Consider the following 20105-nt stretch of genomic DNA (forward strand, 5'->3'; position numbering starts at 1 on the left):
TGCTGACATATGCTCTAACAGTTTTGGCTCCATTACTCCTCACTCTCCTTCGCTATTCCCAAACCCCAGCACCATCTAAAAAAGTAATAATCATTCCTTCCCTCCTGCCTCCCCACCTGACCTCCTCCGCTGACCTGCTCCTCAACCTCAGATCTCTCTTAATAAAACACAAAACAAGCCGCTCACTCTCCTTCTCCCACCTGCTCTGTCTCTCTGCTTCTCCTCACTGCTGGCGACATATCTCCCAACCCTGGACCCCCACAGCTCATACCTCCCATTACTACCCCTCCTATCGCTCCCAACCCAATATAAACACCCGAAATCTTGCCCATCTCAAATCCATGCCCTTGACGCCCACTCCCCTGCACCCTCTCTCTGGATCACTATGGAATGCCCGCTCCATCTGCAATAAACTCCACGTGATTCACAACCTCTTTACCTCTCGTAATCTTTTCTTTCTGGGCATCATCGAAACATGGCTAACACCCTCTGACACCGCCTCCCCTGCTGCACTATGTTACGGTGGCCTCCACTTCACCCACACTCCTCGCCCTGGCAACAAACATGGTGGAGTGGGCATTTTCCTTTCTTCCAACTGTACCTTTAACCCAATCCCACCTCTACCCTCCCTTATCCTCCCCTGTTTTGAAGTCCACTCTGTCCGCATCTACAACCCCTACAACCTCCAAATGGCCATCATATACCGACCTCCGGGCCTGACCACTGCCTTTATTAGCCAATTCTCCACCTGGCTCCTTCACTTTCTGTCTGCTGACATTCCCACCATCATCATGGGTGACTTCAACATCCCCATTGACACACACCAGTCATCAGCCTCCAAACTCCTGTCCTTTACTTCATCTTTTGAACTTACCCAGTGGTCCTTCGTAGCTACACACACAGACGGACATACATTAGACCTGGTCTTCACCCATCTCTGCTCCCTATCTAACTTCACCACCTCCCCTCTCCCTCTATCTTACCACCATCTACTCACCTTCTCACCTAGAGACCTACAGTCCCATAATCAGAGTCCTGACCATGCCATAATCACACACCTGAGCCCACCATCACCAGACACCTGACTATTCCATCACCAGAGAGCAGACCACACCATAATCAGAGACCTGACTGTGCCATCATCAGAGGCCTATCCATATCATAATCAGAGACCTGACTGCCATCACCAGAGACCTGACTGTTCCATCATCAGAGGCCTGACTGGGGCAGTCAGCAATGTTGATCTCCGTGTAAAGCACAATCTCCTCTATCACTGGTCTCTGACAATGTTTGACAGCCGTTGGTCCTCAGAGCTCTGCCTTATCCAGTATTACATTAACTAGAGCACTCGACAGTGACATAAAATAGAGCATGTCAGAGAAAATTGAAATGTTCTCCAGGGAAGGAGCATTCACCTCACCCACTCTTCTCTCCACAAGTCAATTCCAGAAACAGAAAGAGCAAGCAGTCTATAAGTTTTCTCTGTGTAGCTGACCCCCTCCTTTGTAATCAGGTAATTAAGGAAAATCCTAATAGCTAACAGATGTAAAGTCCTGCATCAGGAATGTGGATAAGCAAATATATGACCAAAATAAGAACTTGGAGAAATGTAAAGATCTTTTTGTCTGCTTACTAGAAATATTAAGAAGGGAGGTTTGCATAAAATGCATTGATCTAATATGTAGGAAAGTCATATTTTCAGGAATACGATGAAGTTGCAAATGCATATCATGGTTTCTCTTTGCAGGACAGTGGCCAGGATCCCTCCAATTGAATAATAGCATGATAGACGAGGCTACTCCTGTCGTGTTTGGGCTCAATGTAACGATAAAATCATGATAAAAAAATATGACGGCAATGTTTAGCGCCTGCGAGCCTCAGGAGCAAAGTTATCATGAATGTAGGTAATCTTAAAATTTTCTGAAACTGAGGCCAAATCTCATGACCAGCCCTGTTAGGAGTTATGCAGGGGAGATGTGTGTGAGTGTACCTTAAGAGCTAACGAAAGGCTAATGACAAACTTTGGACGTCTTCTGTTCCTGGAGGTGCAGCTAACAATGGTTCTGTCCATTTTCTTTCTGGAGTAATACCGTGCATAATTCTGAAGCCATTGCAGTGATGTCACCAGGAAGTCCATGTTACTGTTTGGGTTCAGCTGCGCGAACACCAGAAGAATTATCTGGATAGAAAGACAAAATGAGCAATTGTCAGTACACAGTGCTCTGTAATATGATGACTGCAATATACAAACTTTGATGGGAGGAGGAGTGCTTCATTACGAGATGATGTGTGGTGTGATTGGGGTTCTTTAGCGGTACACAGAGAACAGACGTTAAGTTCAACCTCCCTGTCAGCCGCCATGGATCTCAGTTGTATCAGTCCGAGCAGTAACTTCCTTTGAGATCAATATTACAGTCCAGGTTTGGTAAGATTACCACTTCAGTGTTCTTCATTAGGAAGCTTGTAAGGTCCTTCATCTGAAGGTAAGGACCCGGTAAGAGAGGACATGAGGGCTCTTGACAAGTGGGATCTGCACTAGTTATATTCTGAGAAAGAGATAGGGATAAATTCTTGTAGTTACCCCATTAAAGGAAACCAAATAAAATTCAGACAAAGTCTGCAGAAGGATGTGTATAATTGTCCTCAAGACTTGCACTTATGTTTATTCGTTGTGGGGTCACTGTATCACCAACCCCTGTAAGAGACAAGAAGCGTCTCACTTCAGGGGTTAACTTGCAGGTGGCCCGTCACAAAAACAGGGAAGATGGCGGGGGTACACTAAGAGGTGGGCAATTCAGTCCCTGGTGGGCCCTCTGTTATGGTTCTCAATGGCAAGAGAACATAGCCCAGCATACATATGAACTAGCTCTTGGAAGGATGGAAACTTAAACTGACCATGAACTAAACCTGCCGCACAACTAACAGTAGCCGGGTAGCGTAGCCTGCGTTTTATCCCTAGACGCTCAGCGCCAGCCGGAGGACTAACTAATCCTGGCAGAGGAAAATACAGTCCTGGCTCACCTCTAGAGAAATTTCCCCGAAAGGCAGACAGAGGCCCCCACATATATTGGCGGTGATTTTAGATGAAAATGACAAACGTAGTATGAAAATAGGTTTAGCAAAATCGAGGTCCGCTTACTAGATAGCAGGAAGACAGAAAGGGCACTTTCATGGTCAGCTGAAAACCCTATCAAAATACCATCCTGAAATTACTTTAAGACTCTAGTATTAACTCATAACATCAGAGTGGCAATTTCAGATCACAAGAGCTTTCCAGACACAGAAACGAAACTGCAGCTGTGAACTGGAACAAAATGCAAAAAACAAACAAGGACAAAAGTCCGACTTAGCTGGGAGTTGTCTAGAAGCAGGAACATGCACAGAAAGGCTTCTGATTACAATGTTGACCGGCATGGAAGTGACAGAGGAGCAAGGTTAAATAGCGACTCCCACATCCTGATGGGAACAGGTGAACAGAGGGGATGATGCACACAAGTTCAATTCCACCAGTGGCCACCGGGGGAGCCCAAAATCCAATTTCACAACAGTACCCCCCCCTCAAGGAGGGGGCACCGAACCCTCACCAGAACCACCAGGGCGATCAGGATGAGCCCTATGAAAGGCACGGACCAGATCGGAGGCATGAACATCAGAGGCAGTCACCCAAGAATTATCCTCCTGACCGTATCCCTTCCATTTGACCAGATACTGGAGTTTCCGTCTGGAAACACGAGAGTCCAAGATTTTTTCCACAACGTACTCCAACTCGCCCTCAACCAACACCGGAGCAGGAGGCTCAACGGAAGGCACAACCGGTACCTCATACCTGCGCAATAATGACCGATGAAAAACATTATGAATAGAAAAAGATGCAGGGAGGTCCAAACGGAAGGACACAGGGTTAAGAATCTCCAATATCTTGTACGGGCCGATGAACCGAGGCTTAAACTTAGGAGAAGAAACCCTCATAGGGACAAAACGAGAAGACAACCACACCAAGTCCCCGACACAAAGCCGAGGACCAACCCGACGCCGGCGGTTGGCAAAAAGCTGAGTCTTCTCCTGGGACAACTTCAAATTGTCCACTACCTGCCCCCAAATCTGATGCAACCTCTCCACCACAGCATCCACTCCAGGACAATCCGAAGATTCCACCTGACCGGAGGAAAATCGAGGATGAAACCCCGAATTACAGAAAAAAGGAGACACCAAGGTGGCAGAGCTGGCCCGATTATTGAGGGCAAACTCCGCTAAAGGCAAAAAAGCAACCCAATCATCCTGATCTGCAGACACAAAACACCTCAAATATGTCTCCAAAGTCTGATTCGTCCGCTCGGTCTGGCCATTAGTCTGAGGGTGGAAAGCAGACGAGAAAGACAAATCTATGCCCATCCTAGCACAGAATGCCCGCCAAAATCTAGACACGAATTGGGTTCCTCTGTCAGAAACGATATTCTCCGGAATACCATGCAAACGAACCACATTTTGAAAAAACAGAGGAACCAACTCGGAAGAAGAAGGCAACTTAGGCAGGGGAACCAAATGGACCATCTTAGAGAAACGGTCACACACCACCCAGATGACAGACATCTTCTGAGAAACAGGAAGATCCGAAATAAAATCCATCGAGATGTGCGTCCAAGGCCTCTTCGGGATAGGCAAGGGCAACAACAATCCACTAGCCCGAGAACAACAAGGCTTGGCCCGAGCACAAACGCCACAAGACTGCACAAAGCCTCGTACATCTCGTGACAGGGAAGGCCACCAGAAGGACCTTGCCACCAAATCCCTGGTACCAAAGATTCCAGGATGACCTGCCAACGCAGAAGAATGAACCTCAGAAATGACTTTACTGGTCCAATCATCAGGAACAAACAGTCTACCAGGTGGGCAACGATCAGGTCTATCCGCCTGAAACTCCTGCAAGGCCCGCCGCAGGTCTGGAGAAACGGCAGACAATATCACTCCATCCTTAAGGATACCTGTAGGTTCAGAATTACCAGGGGAGTCAGGCTCAAAACTCCTAGAAAGGGCATCCGCCTTAACATTCTTAGAACCCGGTAGGTATGACACCACAAAATTAAACCGAGAGAAAAACAACGACCAGCGCGCCTGTCTAGGATTCTGGCGTCTGGCGGACTCAAGATAAATTAAATTTTTGTGGTCGGTCAATACCACCACCTGATGTCTAGCCCCCTCAAGCCAATGACGCCACTCCTCAAAAGCCCACTTCATGGCCAAAAGCTCCCGATTCCCAATATCATAATTCCGCTCGGCGGGCGAAAATTTACGAGAAAAAAAAGCACAAGGTTTCATCACGGAGCAGTCGGAACTTCTCTGCGACAAAACCGCCCCAGCTCCGATTTCAGAAGCGTCGACCTCAACCTGAAAAGGAAGAGCAACATCAGGCTGACGCAACACAGGGGCGGAAGAAAAGCGGCGCTTAAGCTCCCGAAAGGCCTCCACAGCAGCAGGGGACCAATCAGCAACATCAGCACCCTTCTTAGTCAAATCAGTCAATGGTTTAACAACATCAGAAAAACCAGCAATAAATCGACGATAAAAGTTAGCAAAGCCCAAAAATTTCTGAAGACTCTTAAGAGAAGAGGGTTGCGTCCAATCACAAATAGCCTGAACCTTGACAGGATCCATCTCGATGGAAGAGGGGGAAAAAATGTATCCCAAGAAGGAAATCTTTTGAACCCCAAAAACGCACTTAGAACCCTTCACACACAAGGAATTAGACCGCAAAACCTGAAAAACCCTCCTGACCTGCTGGACATGAGAGTCCCAGTCATCCGAAAAAATCAGAATATCATCCAGATACACAATCATAAATTTATCCAAATAATCACGGAAAATGTCATGCATAAAGGACTGAAAGACTGAAGGGGCATTTGAAAGGCCAAAAGGCATCACCAAATACTCAAAGTGGCCCTCGGGCGTATTAAATGCGGTTTTCCACTCATCCCCCTGCTTAATTCGCACCAAATTATACGCCCCACGGAGATCTATCTTAGAGAACCACTTGGCCCCCTTTATGCAAGCAAACAAATCAGTCAGCAGTGGCAACGGATATTGATATTTAACTGTGATTTTATTCAAAAGCCGATAATCAATACACGGCCTCAAAGAGCCATCTTTCTTAGACACAAAGAAAAAACCGGCTCCTAAGGGAGATGACGAAGGACGAATATGTCCCTTTTCCAAGGACTCCTTTATATATTCTCGCATAGCAGCATGTTCAGGCACAGACAGATTAAATAAACGACCCTTAGGGTATTTACTACCCGGAATCAAATCTATGGCACAATCGCACTCCCGGTGCGGAGGTAATGAACCAAGCTTAGGTTCTTCAAAAACGTCACGATAGTCAGACAAGAATTCAGGAATCTCAGAGGGAATAGATGATGAAATGGAAACCAAAGGTACGTCCCCATGCATCCCCTTACATCCCCAGCTTAACACAGACATAGCTTTCCAGTCGAGGAGTGGGTTATGAGATTGCAGCCATGGCAATCCAAGCACCAACACATCATGTAGATTATACAGCACAAGAAAGCGAATAATCTCCTGATGATCCGGATTAATTCGCATAGTTACTTGTGTCCAGTATTGTGGTTTATTACTAGCCAATGGGGTGGAGTCAATCCCCTTCAGAGGTATAGGAGTTTCAAGAGGCTCTAAATCATACCCACAGCGTTTGGCAAAGGACCAATCCATAAGACTCAAAGCGGCGCCAGAGTCGACATAGGCGTCCGCGGTAATAGATGATAAAGAACAAATCAGGGTCACAGATAGAATAAACTTAGACTGAAAAGTGCCAATTGAAACTGACTTATCAAGCTTCTTAGTGCGCTTAGAGCATGCTGATATAACATGAGTTGAATCACCACAATAAAAGCACAACCCATTTTTTCGTCTAAAATTCTGCCGTTCGCTTCTGGACAGATTTCTATCACATTGCATATTCTCTGGCGTCTTCTCAGTAGACACCGCCAAATGGTGCACAGGTTTGCGCTCCCGCAGACGTCTATCGATCTGGATAGCCATTGTCATGGACTCATTCAGACCCGCAGGCACAGGGAACCCCACCATAACATCCTTAATGGCATCAGAGAGACCCTCTCTGAAATTCGCCGCCAGGGCGCACTCATTCCACTGAGTAAGCACAGACCATTTACGGAATTTTTGGCAGTATATTTCAACTTCATCTTGCCCCTGAGATAGGGACATCAAGGCTTTTTCCGCCTGAAGCTCTAAATGAGGTTCCTCATAAAGCAACCCCAAGGCCAGAAAAAACGCATCCACATTGAGCAACGCAGGATCCCCTGGAGCCAATGCAAAAGCCCAATCTTGAGGGTCGCCCCGGAGCAAGGAAATCACAATCCTGACCTGCTGTGCAGGATCTCCAGCAGAGCGAGATTTCAGGGACAAAAACAACTTGCAATTATTTTTGAAGTTTTGAAAGCAAGATCTATTCCCCGAGAAAAATTCAGGCAAAGGAATTCTAGGTTCAGATATAGGAACATGAACAACAAAATCTTGTAAATTTTGAACCTTCGTGGTGAGATTATTCAAACCTGCAGCTAAACTCTGAATATCCATTTTAAACAGGTGAACACAGAGCCATTCCAGGATTAGAAGGAGAGAGAGAGAGGAAGGCTGCAATATAGGCAGACTTGCAAGTGATTCAATTGAAAGCACACTCAGAACTGAAGGAAAAAAAAAAAAAAAAAAAAAATTTTCAGCAGACTTCTTTTTTCTCTCCTTTCTCTGCCAATTAATTTAACCCTTTGTAGGCCGGTCAAACTGTTATGGTTCTCAATGGCAAGAGAACATAGCCCAGCATACATATGAACTAGCTCTTGGAAGGATGGAAACTTAAACTGACCATGAACTAAACCTGCCGCACAACTAACAGTAGCCGGGTAGCGTAGCCTGCGTTTTATCCCTAGACGCTCAGCGCCAGCCGGAGGACTAACTAATCCTGGCAGAGGAAAATACAGTCCTGGCTCACCTCTAGAGAAATTTCCCCGAAAGGCAGACAGAGGCCCCCACATATATTGGCGGTGATTTTAGATGAAAATGACAAACGTAGTATGAAAATAGGTTTAGCAAAATCGAGGTCCGCTTACTAGATAGCAGGAAGACAGAAAGGGCACTTTCATGGTCAGCTGAAAACCCTATCAAAATACCATCCTGAAATTACTTTAAGACTCTAGTATTAACTCATAACATCAGAGTGGCAATTTCAGATCACAAGAGCTTTCCAGACACAGAAACGAAACTGCAGCTGTGAACTGGAACAAAATGCAAAAAACAAACAAGGACAAAAGTCCGACTTAGCTGGGAGTTGTCTAGAAGCAGGAACATGCACAGAAAGGCTTCTGATTACAATGTTGACCGGCATGGAAGTGACAGAGGAGCAAGGTTAAATAGCGACTCCCACATCCTGATGGGAACAGGTGAACAGAGGGGATGATGCACACAAGTTCAATTCCACCAGTGGCCACCGGGGGAGCCCAAAATCCAATTTCACAACAGCCCTCAGGGTGTTCAGAATGACTGACAGCTGCGGACAGAGGAGCACATTGTGTGGGCACTGCCATACACTAGCGGTAAGGGAAAACCATGCACCTCAGGCTGTAACCCATTGTCCAATCCGCCCGTCCGATGTAGGAGCCTCCCAAGACATGTTCCTTTGTCCGCAAGGTTATAATGTGACTGGGAGCAGATGAGAGATAGTTGTGACAGCTGGCCAAGATGGCGGAACGGGGACCTACACAGTCCTACATAATGAGCGGCTGCTCCCTCACTGGGTAGGTCAGGAGCTTTCTAGGATAGAACCAAGAAGCACCGAACATCAGCTCACCAGATCTGGGAAAATGCCCTGATGAGGGCGCGGTGCGTGGTATACAGAAAGGAAAATTCCGGCAACTCTTTACTTTTGTCATCTTCCTCAACACCCCCATCACACGTTAAAAGCTATCCCTTATGGGGAATTCAACAGAGCCAGAAGGCTGTGTTCACACACAAATGCGCTTCTTCAGGATTGCAAGATTGCCAAAAAACTTTTACATGATAGGGGTTATAATAATTACAATATCAATAGTTCTTTTAATAATCCCTGCTCTCCAGAATCCCGGAGTGTCTATCAGCCATATCCTCCTTCTTCACCTCTCCCTTCCTAAAACTCAATGTAGACAAAACCGAACTCATCATCTGTCCCCCATCTCATGTATCCCCCCTACCTGATCTATCTATCACGATCCCTCCTGCACCTGAAATCCGCTGCCTCGGGGTAACTCTCGACTCTGCCCTGTCCTTCAAGCCGCACATCAAAACTCTTGCCACCTCCTGTCGCCTCCAACTCAAACATATTGCCAGAATCTGTCCTTTCCTCAGCCCTTAATCTACTAAAACTCTTGTGCATGCCCTCATCATCTCTCGCCTCGACTACTGCAACACCCTCCTCTGTGGCCTCCCCGCTAACTCTCTTGCACCACTTCAGTCTGTCCTCAACTCTGCTGCCCGGCTAATCCACCTCTCTCCTCGCTACTCCCCTGCTTCTCCCCTCTGCAAATCCCTCCACTGGCTCCCAATTCCCCAACGAATCCAGTTAAAACTACTAACACTGATCTACAAAGCCATCCACAACCTGTCCGCTCCCTATATCTCTGAACTAATCTCCCAGTACCTTCCCTCACGTAATCTCCGGTCCTCCCAAGACCTCCTACTCTTCTCCATACTTATTTGTTCCTCACACAATCGCCTCCAAGACTTCTCACCAATATCCCCCATCCTCTAGAATTCCATGCCTCAACACGTCCGATTATCCACCACCCTCGGATCCTTCAGGCGGAACCTGAAAACCCATCTCTTCAGGAAACCCTACAGCCTACAATAACCATTCTGCCGCCTCATCACCCCCCGAGCTGCCACCTCACCACCACCAGAGCTGCCGGGTCACGAACCGCCCTAGCTGCCGCCTCACCACCACCTGAGCTGCTGCCTCACCACCACCTGAGCTGCTGCCTCACCACCACCAGAGCTGCCGCCTCACCACCACCCGAGCTGCTGCACCCGCGACCTTCTGTCTCTTCCCCATTATCCTGTAGAATGTTAGTCCGCAAGGACAGGGTCCTCTCCCCTCTGCACTAGTCTGTCATTGTAAATTTGTTTACTGTAAACGATATCTATAACTCTGCACGTGACCCCATCTCATGTACAGCACTATGGAATTAAATATATAAAGAAATAATAATAATAATAATAATAATAATAATAAAGTGCTGAATAACCCCAGATCACAAACACCAAAGGGACCTAGGCGGCACATTGAATTCTGCAGTTCCTTTCTCCACACCATACAGTCCGCAGTACAATCAAATTAAGGCCATTATTAAAAGGTCTTTACAAGTTGTCAACCAAGAAGATACATTGCACAAATCATTGGGATGGGTTTTAGATATTTCGCTAGAAGCGGTCGCAGTTTAGCCAATTCTCTTTCTCCCAGTCTCATTCAGCAGTCACACACCCCCAATTCATGGCCGTCTGTCAGGGGTTTTCCTAAAAGTGTAGGCGGCAGATGCAATGTCTGCACATTCGCCCTTGATAAAAAGAAGCCATTCCAATCACCAGGTGGATATGTTCACGACATTACATCCTTTATCAATTGTGATACTCAGTATGTCGTTTATTGCATTTGCTGCCTGCATTGTACAATGATTTACATTGGATGTACCATCCGCAAACTCAGAAGGAGAAAAGCAGAACAGCTCTCTAATATTTATAACCAACATGCAGCCCATTCCGGAGCTGCTAAACATTTAGTTAATAGTCACAAAGGTGATGTCTCGCAATGTGTTTTATGGTATCCATAGTCCTATCTGTGGAGGTAATAAGCAAAAATTGTTGACTTCATGTGAAGCATTTTTGTTTCTCGAATTTGATGCCAGACACACCAAGGGGATGAATTCAAGGAATGATTTGTTCTATCTTTATTAATATTATGCCAGGTGTTTGCACACTGTAACAGCTTGGGCATATTAATGCAATTATTAACATGTTGTTGACTGGTCACCTTTTTCTATTTATTTTCTGGGTCATTTTGTCAATGATGTCCTGTGATTAATGGCGTATTTAACGTGCCAGAAACGCGTCAGGTGTTTTTTTAAGTTTTTAACCTTGGCTTGACATGCCGAAATAAAAGTTTGGTATTTTATTAACAGGTCGGTGTGCTGGATCTATTCCTCCCCATTTTTTTCTCTACAAGGCTGTGCTCACCAGTGGAACCTGTGTTTTCAGATTGGACTCATTTGGTCGAATTTGGATTACCTCTCCTTCCTACAGCCTCCCAGGACATGTTCCCTTGTCAGCAGGGTTATAATGCGACCGGGAGCAGGTGAGCGATATTTGTGACAGCTGGCCAAGTTGGCGTAGCGGGGACCTACACAGTCCTACATTATGAGCGGCTGCTCCCTCGCTGGGTCAGTCAGGAGCTTTCCAGGATAGGACCCAGAGGCACCGAACATCAGCTCACCAGATCTGGGAAAATGCCCTGATGAGAGCGCGGTGCACGGAGACAACAGCCCGGGTTCTGGGAAACGTGATGTAGACTGGACTAAGAGCTGCAGCTCGAAACGCGTAGAGGAAGTGTCCTTCTCTCACATGTTTTCCATCATTTCATTTTCCTTGGTTTTAATGATACATGTGAACATATAATCCATTTAAAAATATTCTTTATTTTCAAAATGTTGAAAGCACCAATACACCTATGTAACAAACATTGCTAAAGCAAATATATAATGTAACAGGGGTCGTACATTAATAATGATTGACATGTAATAAGATCCCTATTAATTCATATATATATGTATAATATTAAACCAGACAAACAGAATTCTGTAAATCCCTAACAGATTGTCTAATCTGGTACTGCCTAGGGGCCGCACCGTAAAAGTCAGGAGATATGGCGCCCCGCCCGTCGGCGGCTCTCCCTAGCTCCCCTGTTATGCCACATTGCGGATAAGGCAGGATTATAGGTCAGGTAGTAGAGATGAAGAAACTAATAGGTAATAAAATGGCCGACAGTAGTCATAGAGAACTCATTGTCAGACAATAGCCTCAGTAATCAAAACTATAATTGCTGGTCCTCATAGTGGCTGATAATGACCTAGGGATAATAGTAAACTCAGCGCCAGCTGCTTGTGGCTCCACACGTTTCCCCGTCCAGTCGGGTCATCAGGAAGTTTGGAAGATGAATGTGATGTTGAGTTGATACTAAACACAGGCTGATTCTGGTATTGCCGGTAGTAGAAATTGTGGCCTGTAAATATCCCGCCATGATGTTGCAGCGCCCCAGGGTCCTGGTTGTTGCAGTAATGTCATTCTTCCACCAGGGGGAGTGATGTTATATTTGAAGGCAATAGAGGAGATCTCTTTACCAGGTATCACAAACCATGCAACACACTTCACACTCCAGTCCACCAGGGGGAGCTATGCTCCTATTTATTAGGGGACTCTTCACAATTAGGTAAAACTGGTGGTCTGGATAGAAAGTTAGTCAGAAGCTGACTGGGCTTCAGGCAGCACCTGTCAGGCAGACAGAGGGAAAGGAGAAACATCGAATAGCTGCTGACAGGGTGGTCCTTAACAGGGGTGGGACCCTGTCAGAGGCTTTGACAGAAGGCCACAGAGCTGCGCTTGCCCGACATGCGGCAGCATCCTACGAAAGAGACAAGAACAGTGAATTGTATCGTAGAGGGTGAGAAACTAAGTCATAGCAAAAGGAGAGGAAACCAGAAGGAGTTCTGCCCTGCAAAAGGCTGCCTCCTTCTGAGCCACAGGATCTGGTAGCCGGAGGGAGCACTGAGGGAGCAACCTTCTCCATGCCTTCCTCCAAAGACCAGCTAATTCCATGTTATCTGTTATGACCTGGTGGTTAAGGAGCAACATGGGACGAGCTCTGAGGTGGTGGTATCTGTACTGACCGCAGTTCCTAATCCTAACACCAACACTAGAAGTAGCCGTGGGATGTTCCTGTCACTCCCTAGACACCTCATCACAGCCTGAGAACTAACTACCCTGTTGTGAACTGTGTTTCTGGGCTCCCTCTTGTGGTCACTAATGGTATTGTATGAGTCATGTCTTTCTGCAGGCCTGGGCTTCAGCTGTTTCATTAAGCTGTGGGTGTTCCCTATTTAGTCCTCCTTTGGACTCAGTCTCTTGCCTGGAATCAATGTATTCAGTCCTATTTGGTCTCCTCCTGATTCCTTGCTATCTGTCTCTTGCAAGAAAAGCTAAGTCCTGTTTGCATACTTTGGATCATTTGCATTTTCAGTGTTTTTTGTCCAGCCTGCTCAATATGTGATTTTCTAGCTCGCTGGAAGCTCTAGGGTGCTGATATTCTCCCCTCACATCGTCAGTCGGTGTGGGGGTTCTTGAATATTCAGCGTGGATGTTTTTGCAGGGTTTTCTGCTGACCGCATAGTTCACTTTCTATTTTCTGCCTATCTAGATTAGTGGGCCTCACTTTGCTGAATCTAGTTCATCTCTACGTTTGTGTTTTCCTCTTGCCTCACCGTTATTATTTGTTGGGGGCTTTCTATATCTTTGGGGTTTAATTTCTCTGGAGGCAAGTGAGGTCTTATTTTCCCTCTAGGGGTAGTCAGTTCTCCGGCTGGCTCGAGACGTCTAGAATCAACGTAGGCACGTTCACCGGCTACTTCTAGTTGTGTGTTAGGATCAGGTATGCGGTTAGCCCAGTTTCCACCTCCCTAGAGCAGTTCCTATGTTTTTGCAGACTTAGCCGGTACACCAGAGATCTACCACTAGGATCATAACCGTATTCCAGGCCAAAAGGAAATGTTTATTGCATCGCAGAAGCGGGATTAAAAAGAAGTCTGAGTATTTTTTTTTTTTCTTCCATCCCCTTATACTCTGAGTGGCTTGGAGCTCTGCTGCAGACATGAATGTTCAGACTCTGACTTCTAGTGTGGATCAGCTGGCTGCTAGGGTGCAAAGCATTCAGGATTTTGTTATCCATAGCCCTATGTCTGAACCAAAAATACCTATTCCTGAGCTGTTTTTTGGAGATAGATCTAAGTTCCTGAATTTTAGGAATAATTGTAAATTGTTTCTGTCTCTGAAACCTCGTTCCTCTGGTGATTCCTCTCAGCAAGTTAGAATTGTTATCTCCTTCTTGCGTGGCGACCCTCAAGATTGGGCTTTCTCTCTGGCGCCAGGAGATCCTGCATTGGTGAATGTTGATGCGTTTTTTCTGGCGCTTGGTTTGCTTTATGAGGAGCCTAATCTTGAAAATCAGGCTGAAAAGGCATTGCTAGCTATCTCTCAAGGTCAGGACGATGCTGAGGTGTATTGTCAAAAATTTCGGAAATGGTCCGTGCTTACTCAATGGAATGAGTGTGCCCTGGCCGCAAATTTCAGAAATGGTCTTTCTGAAGCCATTAAGAATGTGATGGTGGGGTTTCCTACCCCTACAAGTCTGAATGATTCAATGGCTCTGGCCATTCAAATTGATCGGCGTTTGCGGGAGCGCAAATCTGCTAATCCTTTGGCGGTGCTGTCTGAACGGACACCTGACTCTATGCAATGTGACAGAATTCTGACCAGAGCCGAACGGCAAAATCATAGACGTCAAAATGGGTTGTGTTTTTACTGTGGTGATTCGACGCATGTTATCTCAGCATGCTCTAAACGCTTAAAAAAAGTTGTTAATCCTGTCGCCATTAGTACTTTACAGCCTAAATTTATTTTGTCTGTGACCTTAATTTGTTCATTATCTTCTTACTCAGTCATGGCTTTTGTGGATTCTGGTGCTGCTTTGAGTCTGATGGATTTATCGTTTGCCAGGCGCTGTGGTTTTGTCCTGGAGCCTTTGGAATTTCCTATTCCTCTTAGAGGAATTGATGCTACACCATTGGCGGAGAATAAACCTCAGTATTGGACGCAGGTGACCATGTGCATGACTCCTGTACATCAGGAGGTGATTCGCTTCCTTGTTCTGCATAATGTGCATGATGTTGTCGTTTTGGGTCTGCCATGGCTACAGTCCCATAATCCAGTTTTGGATTGGAAAGCTATGACTGTGTCAAGTTGGTGTTGTCGGGGGGTTCATGGCGATACTCCATTGGTGTCTATTGCTTCTTCCACTCCTTCTGAGACCCCTGAGTTTTTGTCGGATTACCAGGATGTATTTAGTGAGCCCAGGTCCTGTGCCCTTCCTCCTCATAGGGACTGTGATTGTGCTATAAATTTGATTCCTGGTAGTAAATTTCCTAAGGGGCGACTCTTTAATTTATCTGTACCAGAGCATGCCGCGATGCGGAGTTATATAAAGGAGTCTTTGGAGAAGGGACATATTCGCCCATCCTCTTCTCCTCTTGGTGCAGGATTCTTTTTTGTGGCCAAGAAGGACGGGTCTTTGAGACCTTGTATAGATTATCGTCTTCTGAATAAGATCACGGTCAAATTTCAGTATCCTTTGCCTTTGTTGTCTGATTTGTTTGCTCGGATTAAGGGTGCCAGTTGGTTCACCAAGATAGATCTTCGCGGTGCGTATAACCTTGTGCGCATTAAGCAGGGAGATGAATGGAAAACAGCATTTAATACGCCCGAGGGTCATTTTGAGTACTTGGTGATGCCTTTTGGACTCTCTAATGCTCCTTCTGTGTTTCAGTCCTTCATGCATGATATCTTCCGAAAATATCTGGATAAATTTATGATTGTTTATCTGGATGATATTTTGTTTTTTTCTGATGATTGGGAGTCCCATGTGAACCAGGTCAGGATGGTGTTTCAGGTTCTGCGTGATAACGCTTTGTTTGTGAAGGGCTCAAAATGTCTCTTTGGAGTACAGAAGGTTTCTTTTTTGGGTTTCATCTTTTCCCCTTCTACTGTGGAGATGGACCCAGTCAAGGTCCGTGCCATTCATGACTGGACTCAGCCCACGTCTGTTAAGAGCCTTCAGAAGTTCTTGGGCTTTGCTAACTTTTACCGTCGTTTTATCGCTAATTTTTCTAGCGTAGTTAAACCTTTGACGGATATGACCAAGAAAGGTTCCGATGTTGCTAATTGGTCTCCTGTGGCCGTGGAGGCCTTTCGGGAGCTGAAGCACCGGTTTACTTCAGCGCCAGTCTTGCGCCAGCCTGATGTCTCTCTTCCCTTCCAGGTTGAAGTTGATGCTTCTGAGATTGGTGCGGGGGCCGTTTTGTCGCAGAGAAGCTCTGATGGCTCTGAGATGAAGCCATGTGCTTTCTTTTCCAGAAAATCTTCGCCTGCTGAGCGGAACTATGATGTTGGTAATCGGGAGTTGTTGGCTATGAAGTGGGCATTTGAGGAGTGGCGACATTGGCTCAAGGGAGCTAGGCATCGTGTGGTGGTCTTGACTGATCATAAAAATCTGATTTATCTCGAGTCTGCCAAGCGTCTGAATCCTAGACAGGCTCGTTGGTCGTTGTTTTTCTCCCGTTTTGACTTTGTGGTCTCATACCTACCTGGTTCGAAGTACGTGAAGGCTGATGCGCTTTCTAGGAGTTTTGTGCCTGACTCTCCGGGAGTCTCAGAACCGGCTGGTATTCTCAGAGAGGGAGTGATTTTGTCTGCCATTTCTCCAGAATTGCGATGAGTGCTGCAGAAATTTCAGGCTGATAGACCTGATCGTTGCCCATCAGAGAGACTGTTTGTCCCTGATAGATGGACCAGCAGAGTTATTTCCGAGGTTCATTCTTCGGTGTTGGCGGGGCATCCTGGGATTTTTGGTACCAGAGATTTGGTGGCTAATTTGGTTCCTTTGTGCAGTCCTGTGGGATTTGTGCTCGGGCTAAGCCTTGCTGTTCTCGTGCCAGCGGGTTGCTTTTGCCCTTGCCTATCCCGAAGAGGCCTTGGACGCACATTTCCATGGATTTCCTTTCGGATCTTCCAGTGTCTCAGAAGATGTCGGTCAACTGGGTGGTGTGTGATCGTTTTTCTAAAATGGTCCATTTGGTGCCCTTGCCTAAGTTGCCTTCCTCCTCCGATTTGGTTCCTTTGTTCTTTCAGAATGTGGTTCGTTTGCACGGCATCCCTGAGAATATTGTGTCTGACAGAGGATCCCAGTTTGTGTCCAGATTCTGGCGATCCTTTTGTGCTAAGATGGGTATTGACTTGTCGTTCTCATCGGCTTTTCATCCTCAGACTAATGGCCAAACCGAGCGAACTAATCAGACATTGGAAACTTAGTTAAGATGTTTTGTTTCTGCGGAACAGGATGATTGGGTGACCTTTTTGCCACTGGCCGAGTTTGCCCTTAATAATAGGGCTAGTTCTGCCACTTTGGTTTCGCCCTTTTTCTGCAATTCTGGTTTTCATCCTCGTTTTTCCTCGGGCCAGGTCTGACTGTCCTGGGGTTGATTCTGTGGTGGATAGGTTGCAGCGGATTTGGAACCATGTGGTGGACAATTTGAAATTGTCACAGGAGAAGGCTCAGCGTTTTGCCAACCGCCGCCGCGGTGTGGGTCCCCGACTTCGTATTGGGGATTTGGTTTGGTTGTCTTCTCGGCATGTTCCTTTGAAGGTCTCCTCTCCTAAGTTCAAGCCTCGCTTTATTGGTCCTTATAAGATTTTGGAAATCCTTAACCCGGTGTCTTTTCGTTTGGACCTTCCAGCGTCATTTGCTATTCACAATGTGTTTCATAGGTCCTTGTTGCGGCGGTACGTGGAGTGTTGTGAACTATACTTTTTGGCTCCCTCTTGTGGTCACTAGCGGTATGGCACTTGGATATTCTTTCCCCAGGTTTGTAGTCACCTGGTTCGTTAGACCCTGGGTGTTCCTATTTAAACTTCCTGGATTCTTAGTCCAGTGCCTGGCATCAATGTAATCAGTCCTTGTCTGGTTGCTCCTGTCTACTGGTCCTGATTTTTGCAAGATAAGCTAAGTCCTGCTTTCTTATTTTTGTTCATTTGTATTGTTCAGTTTTTTGTCCAGCTTGTTCATAATGTGATTCTTGTTTTTGCTGGAAGCTCTTAGGGGGCTGATATTCTCCCCCCACACCGTTAGTCGGTGCGGGGGTTCTTGGATATTCAGCGTGGATATTTTTGTAGGGTTTTTCGCTGACCGCATAAGTCCGCTTTCTATATTTCTGCTATTATATAGTGGGCCTCTCTTTGCTGAATCTAGTTCATACTTACGTTTGTCTTTTCTTCTTACCTCACCGTTATTATTTGTTGGGGGCCTGTATCTACTTTGGGGTACCTTTCTCTTGAGGCAAGTGAGGTCTGATTTTCTCTGAAAGGGTTAGTTAGTTCTCCGGCTGGCGCGAGACGTCTAGAACCAACGTAGGTACGTTCCCCGGCTGCTATTAGTTGTGGGCTAGGATCAGGTATGCGGTCAGCTCAGTTACCACCTCCCTATGAGCTGTTTTTTTATGTTTGCAGACTTTGCTGAAAACCCTGAGATCCTCTACCATTGGGATCATAACAGAATGCCAGGCCGAGTGAATAGTTAATGCATTGCAGAAGTGGGATTAAAAGAAAAGAAGTTCGGAGTTTTTTTTTTTTTTCTTCCTCCCCTTTACCTCTGAGTGGCTTGAAGCTCTGCTGCAGACATGATTGTTCAGACTCTGATTACTAGTGTGGATCAGCTTGCTGCACGTGTGCAGGGCATTCAGGATTTTGTTATTAGCAGTCCTATGTCAGAGCCGAAGATACCTATTCCTGAGCTGTTCTCTGGAGATCGATTTAAATTTAGGAATTTTAGGAATAATTAAATTGTTTCTATCTTTGAGACCTCGTTCGTCTGGAGACTCAGCTCAGCAAGTTAAAATTGTTATCTCCTTCTTGCGGGGCGACCCTCAGGATTGGGCTTTCTCATTGGCACCAGGAGATCCGGCATTGGCAAATATTGATGCGTTTTTTCTGGCGCTCGGATTGCTTTATGAGGAGCCCAATCTTGAAATTCAGGCAGAGAAGGCTTTGCTGGCTATCTCTCAGGGCCAGGATGAAGCTGAAGTGTATTGCCAAAAATTTCGGAAATGGTCCGTGCTTACTCAGTGGAATGAGTGTGCTCTGGCCGCAAATTTCAGAAATGGCCTTTCTGAAACCATTAAGAATGTGATGGTGGGCTTCCCCATTCCTACAAGTCTGAATGATTCTATGACGCTGGCCATTCAAATTGATCGGCGTTTGCGGGAGCGCAAATCCGCTAATCCTCTGGCGGTGTTGTCTGAACAGACACCTGACTTAATGCAATGTGATAGAATTCAGACTAGAACTGAACGGCAAAATCATAGACGTCAGAATGGGTTGTGTTTTTACTGTGGTGAATCTACACATGTTATATCAGCATGCTCTAAACGCCTAACAAAGTTTGTTAGTCCTGTCGCCATTGGTAACTTGCAGCCTAAATGTATTTTGTCTGTGACTTTAATTTGCTCATTGTCTTCCTACCCTGTTATGGCGTTTGTGGATTCAGGCGCTGCCCTGAGTCTTATGGACTTGTCGTTTGCCAAGCGCTGTGGTTTTGTCCTGGAGCCTTTAGAAAATCCTATTCCTCTTAGAGGGATTGATGCTACGCCATTGGCGGAGAATAAACCGCAGTATTGGACACAAGTGACCATGTGCATGACTCCTGAACATCGGGAGGTGATTCGTTTTCTTGTTCTGCATAAGATGCATGATTTGGTCGTTTTGGGTCTGCCATGGTTACAGGCCCATAATCCAGTTTTGGATTGGAGGGCTATGTCTGTGTCAAGTTGGGGTTGTCAGGGTATTCATTGCGATTCCCCGTCAGTGTCTATTGCTTCCTCCACTCCTTCAGAAGTTCCTGAGTATTTGTTGGACTATCAGGATGTATTCAGTGAGTCCAGGTCCAGTGCTCTTCCTCCTCATAGGGACTGTGACTGCGCTATAGATTTGATTCCTGGTAGTAAGTTTCCTAAGGGACGATTATTTAATCTGTCGGTACCTGAGCATGCCGCGATGCGTTCTTATATAAAGGAGTCTTTGGAGAAAGGACATATTCGTCCATCCTCTTCCCCTCTTGGTGCGGGATTCTTTTTTGTGGCCAAGAAAGACGGATCTTTGAGACCTTGTATAGACTATCG

General features: G+C 46.1%; 1 long non-coding RNA gene across 1 annotated transcript in view; it reads right to left on the bottom strand.

Moving 5' to 3' along the window:
* LOC143793644 (uncharacterized) overlaps positions 1-20105 on the bottom strand; it is a 188648-nt gene that overhangs the window by 78502 nt on the left and 90041 nt on the right. The window contains exon 2 of the long non-coding RNA XR_013220168.1: positions 1991-2179. This is a non-coding gene — a long non-coding RNA (uncharacterized LOC143793644). The remainder of the gene's footprint in view (positions 1-1990; positions 2180-20105) is intronic.

Source organism: Ranitomeya variabilis, chromosome 1, assembly GCF_051348905.1.
Source record: "Ranitomeya variabilis isolate aRanVar5 chromosome 1, aRanVar5.hap1, whole genome shotgun sequence".
Lineage (NCBI taxonomy): Eukaryota > Metazoa > Chordata > Amphibia > Anura > Dendrobatidae > Ranitomeya > Ranitomeya variabilis.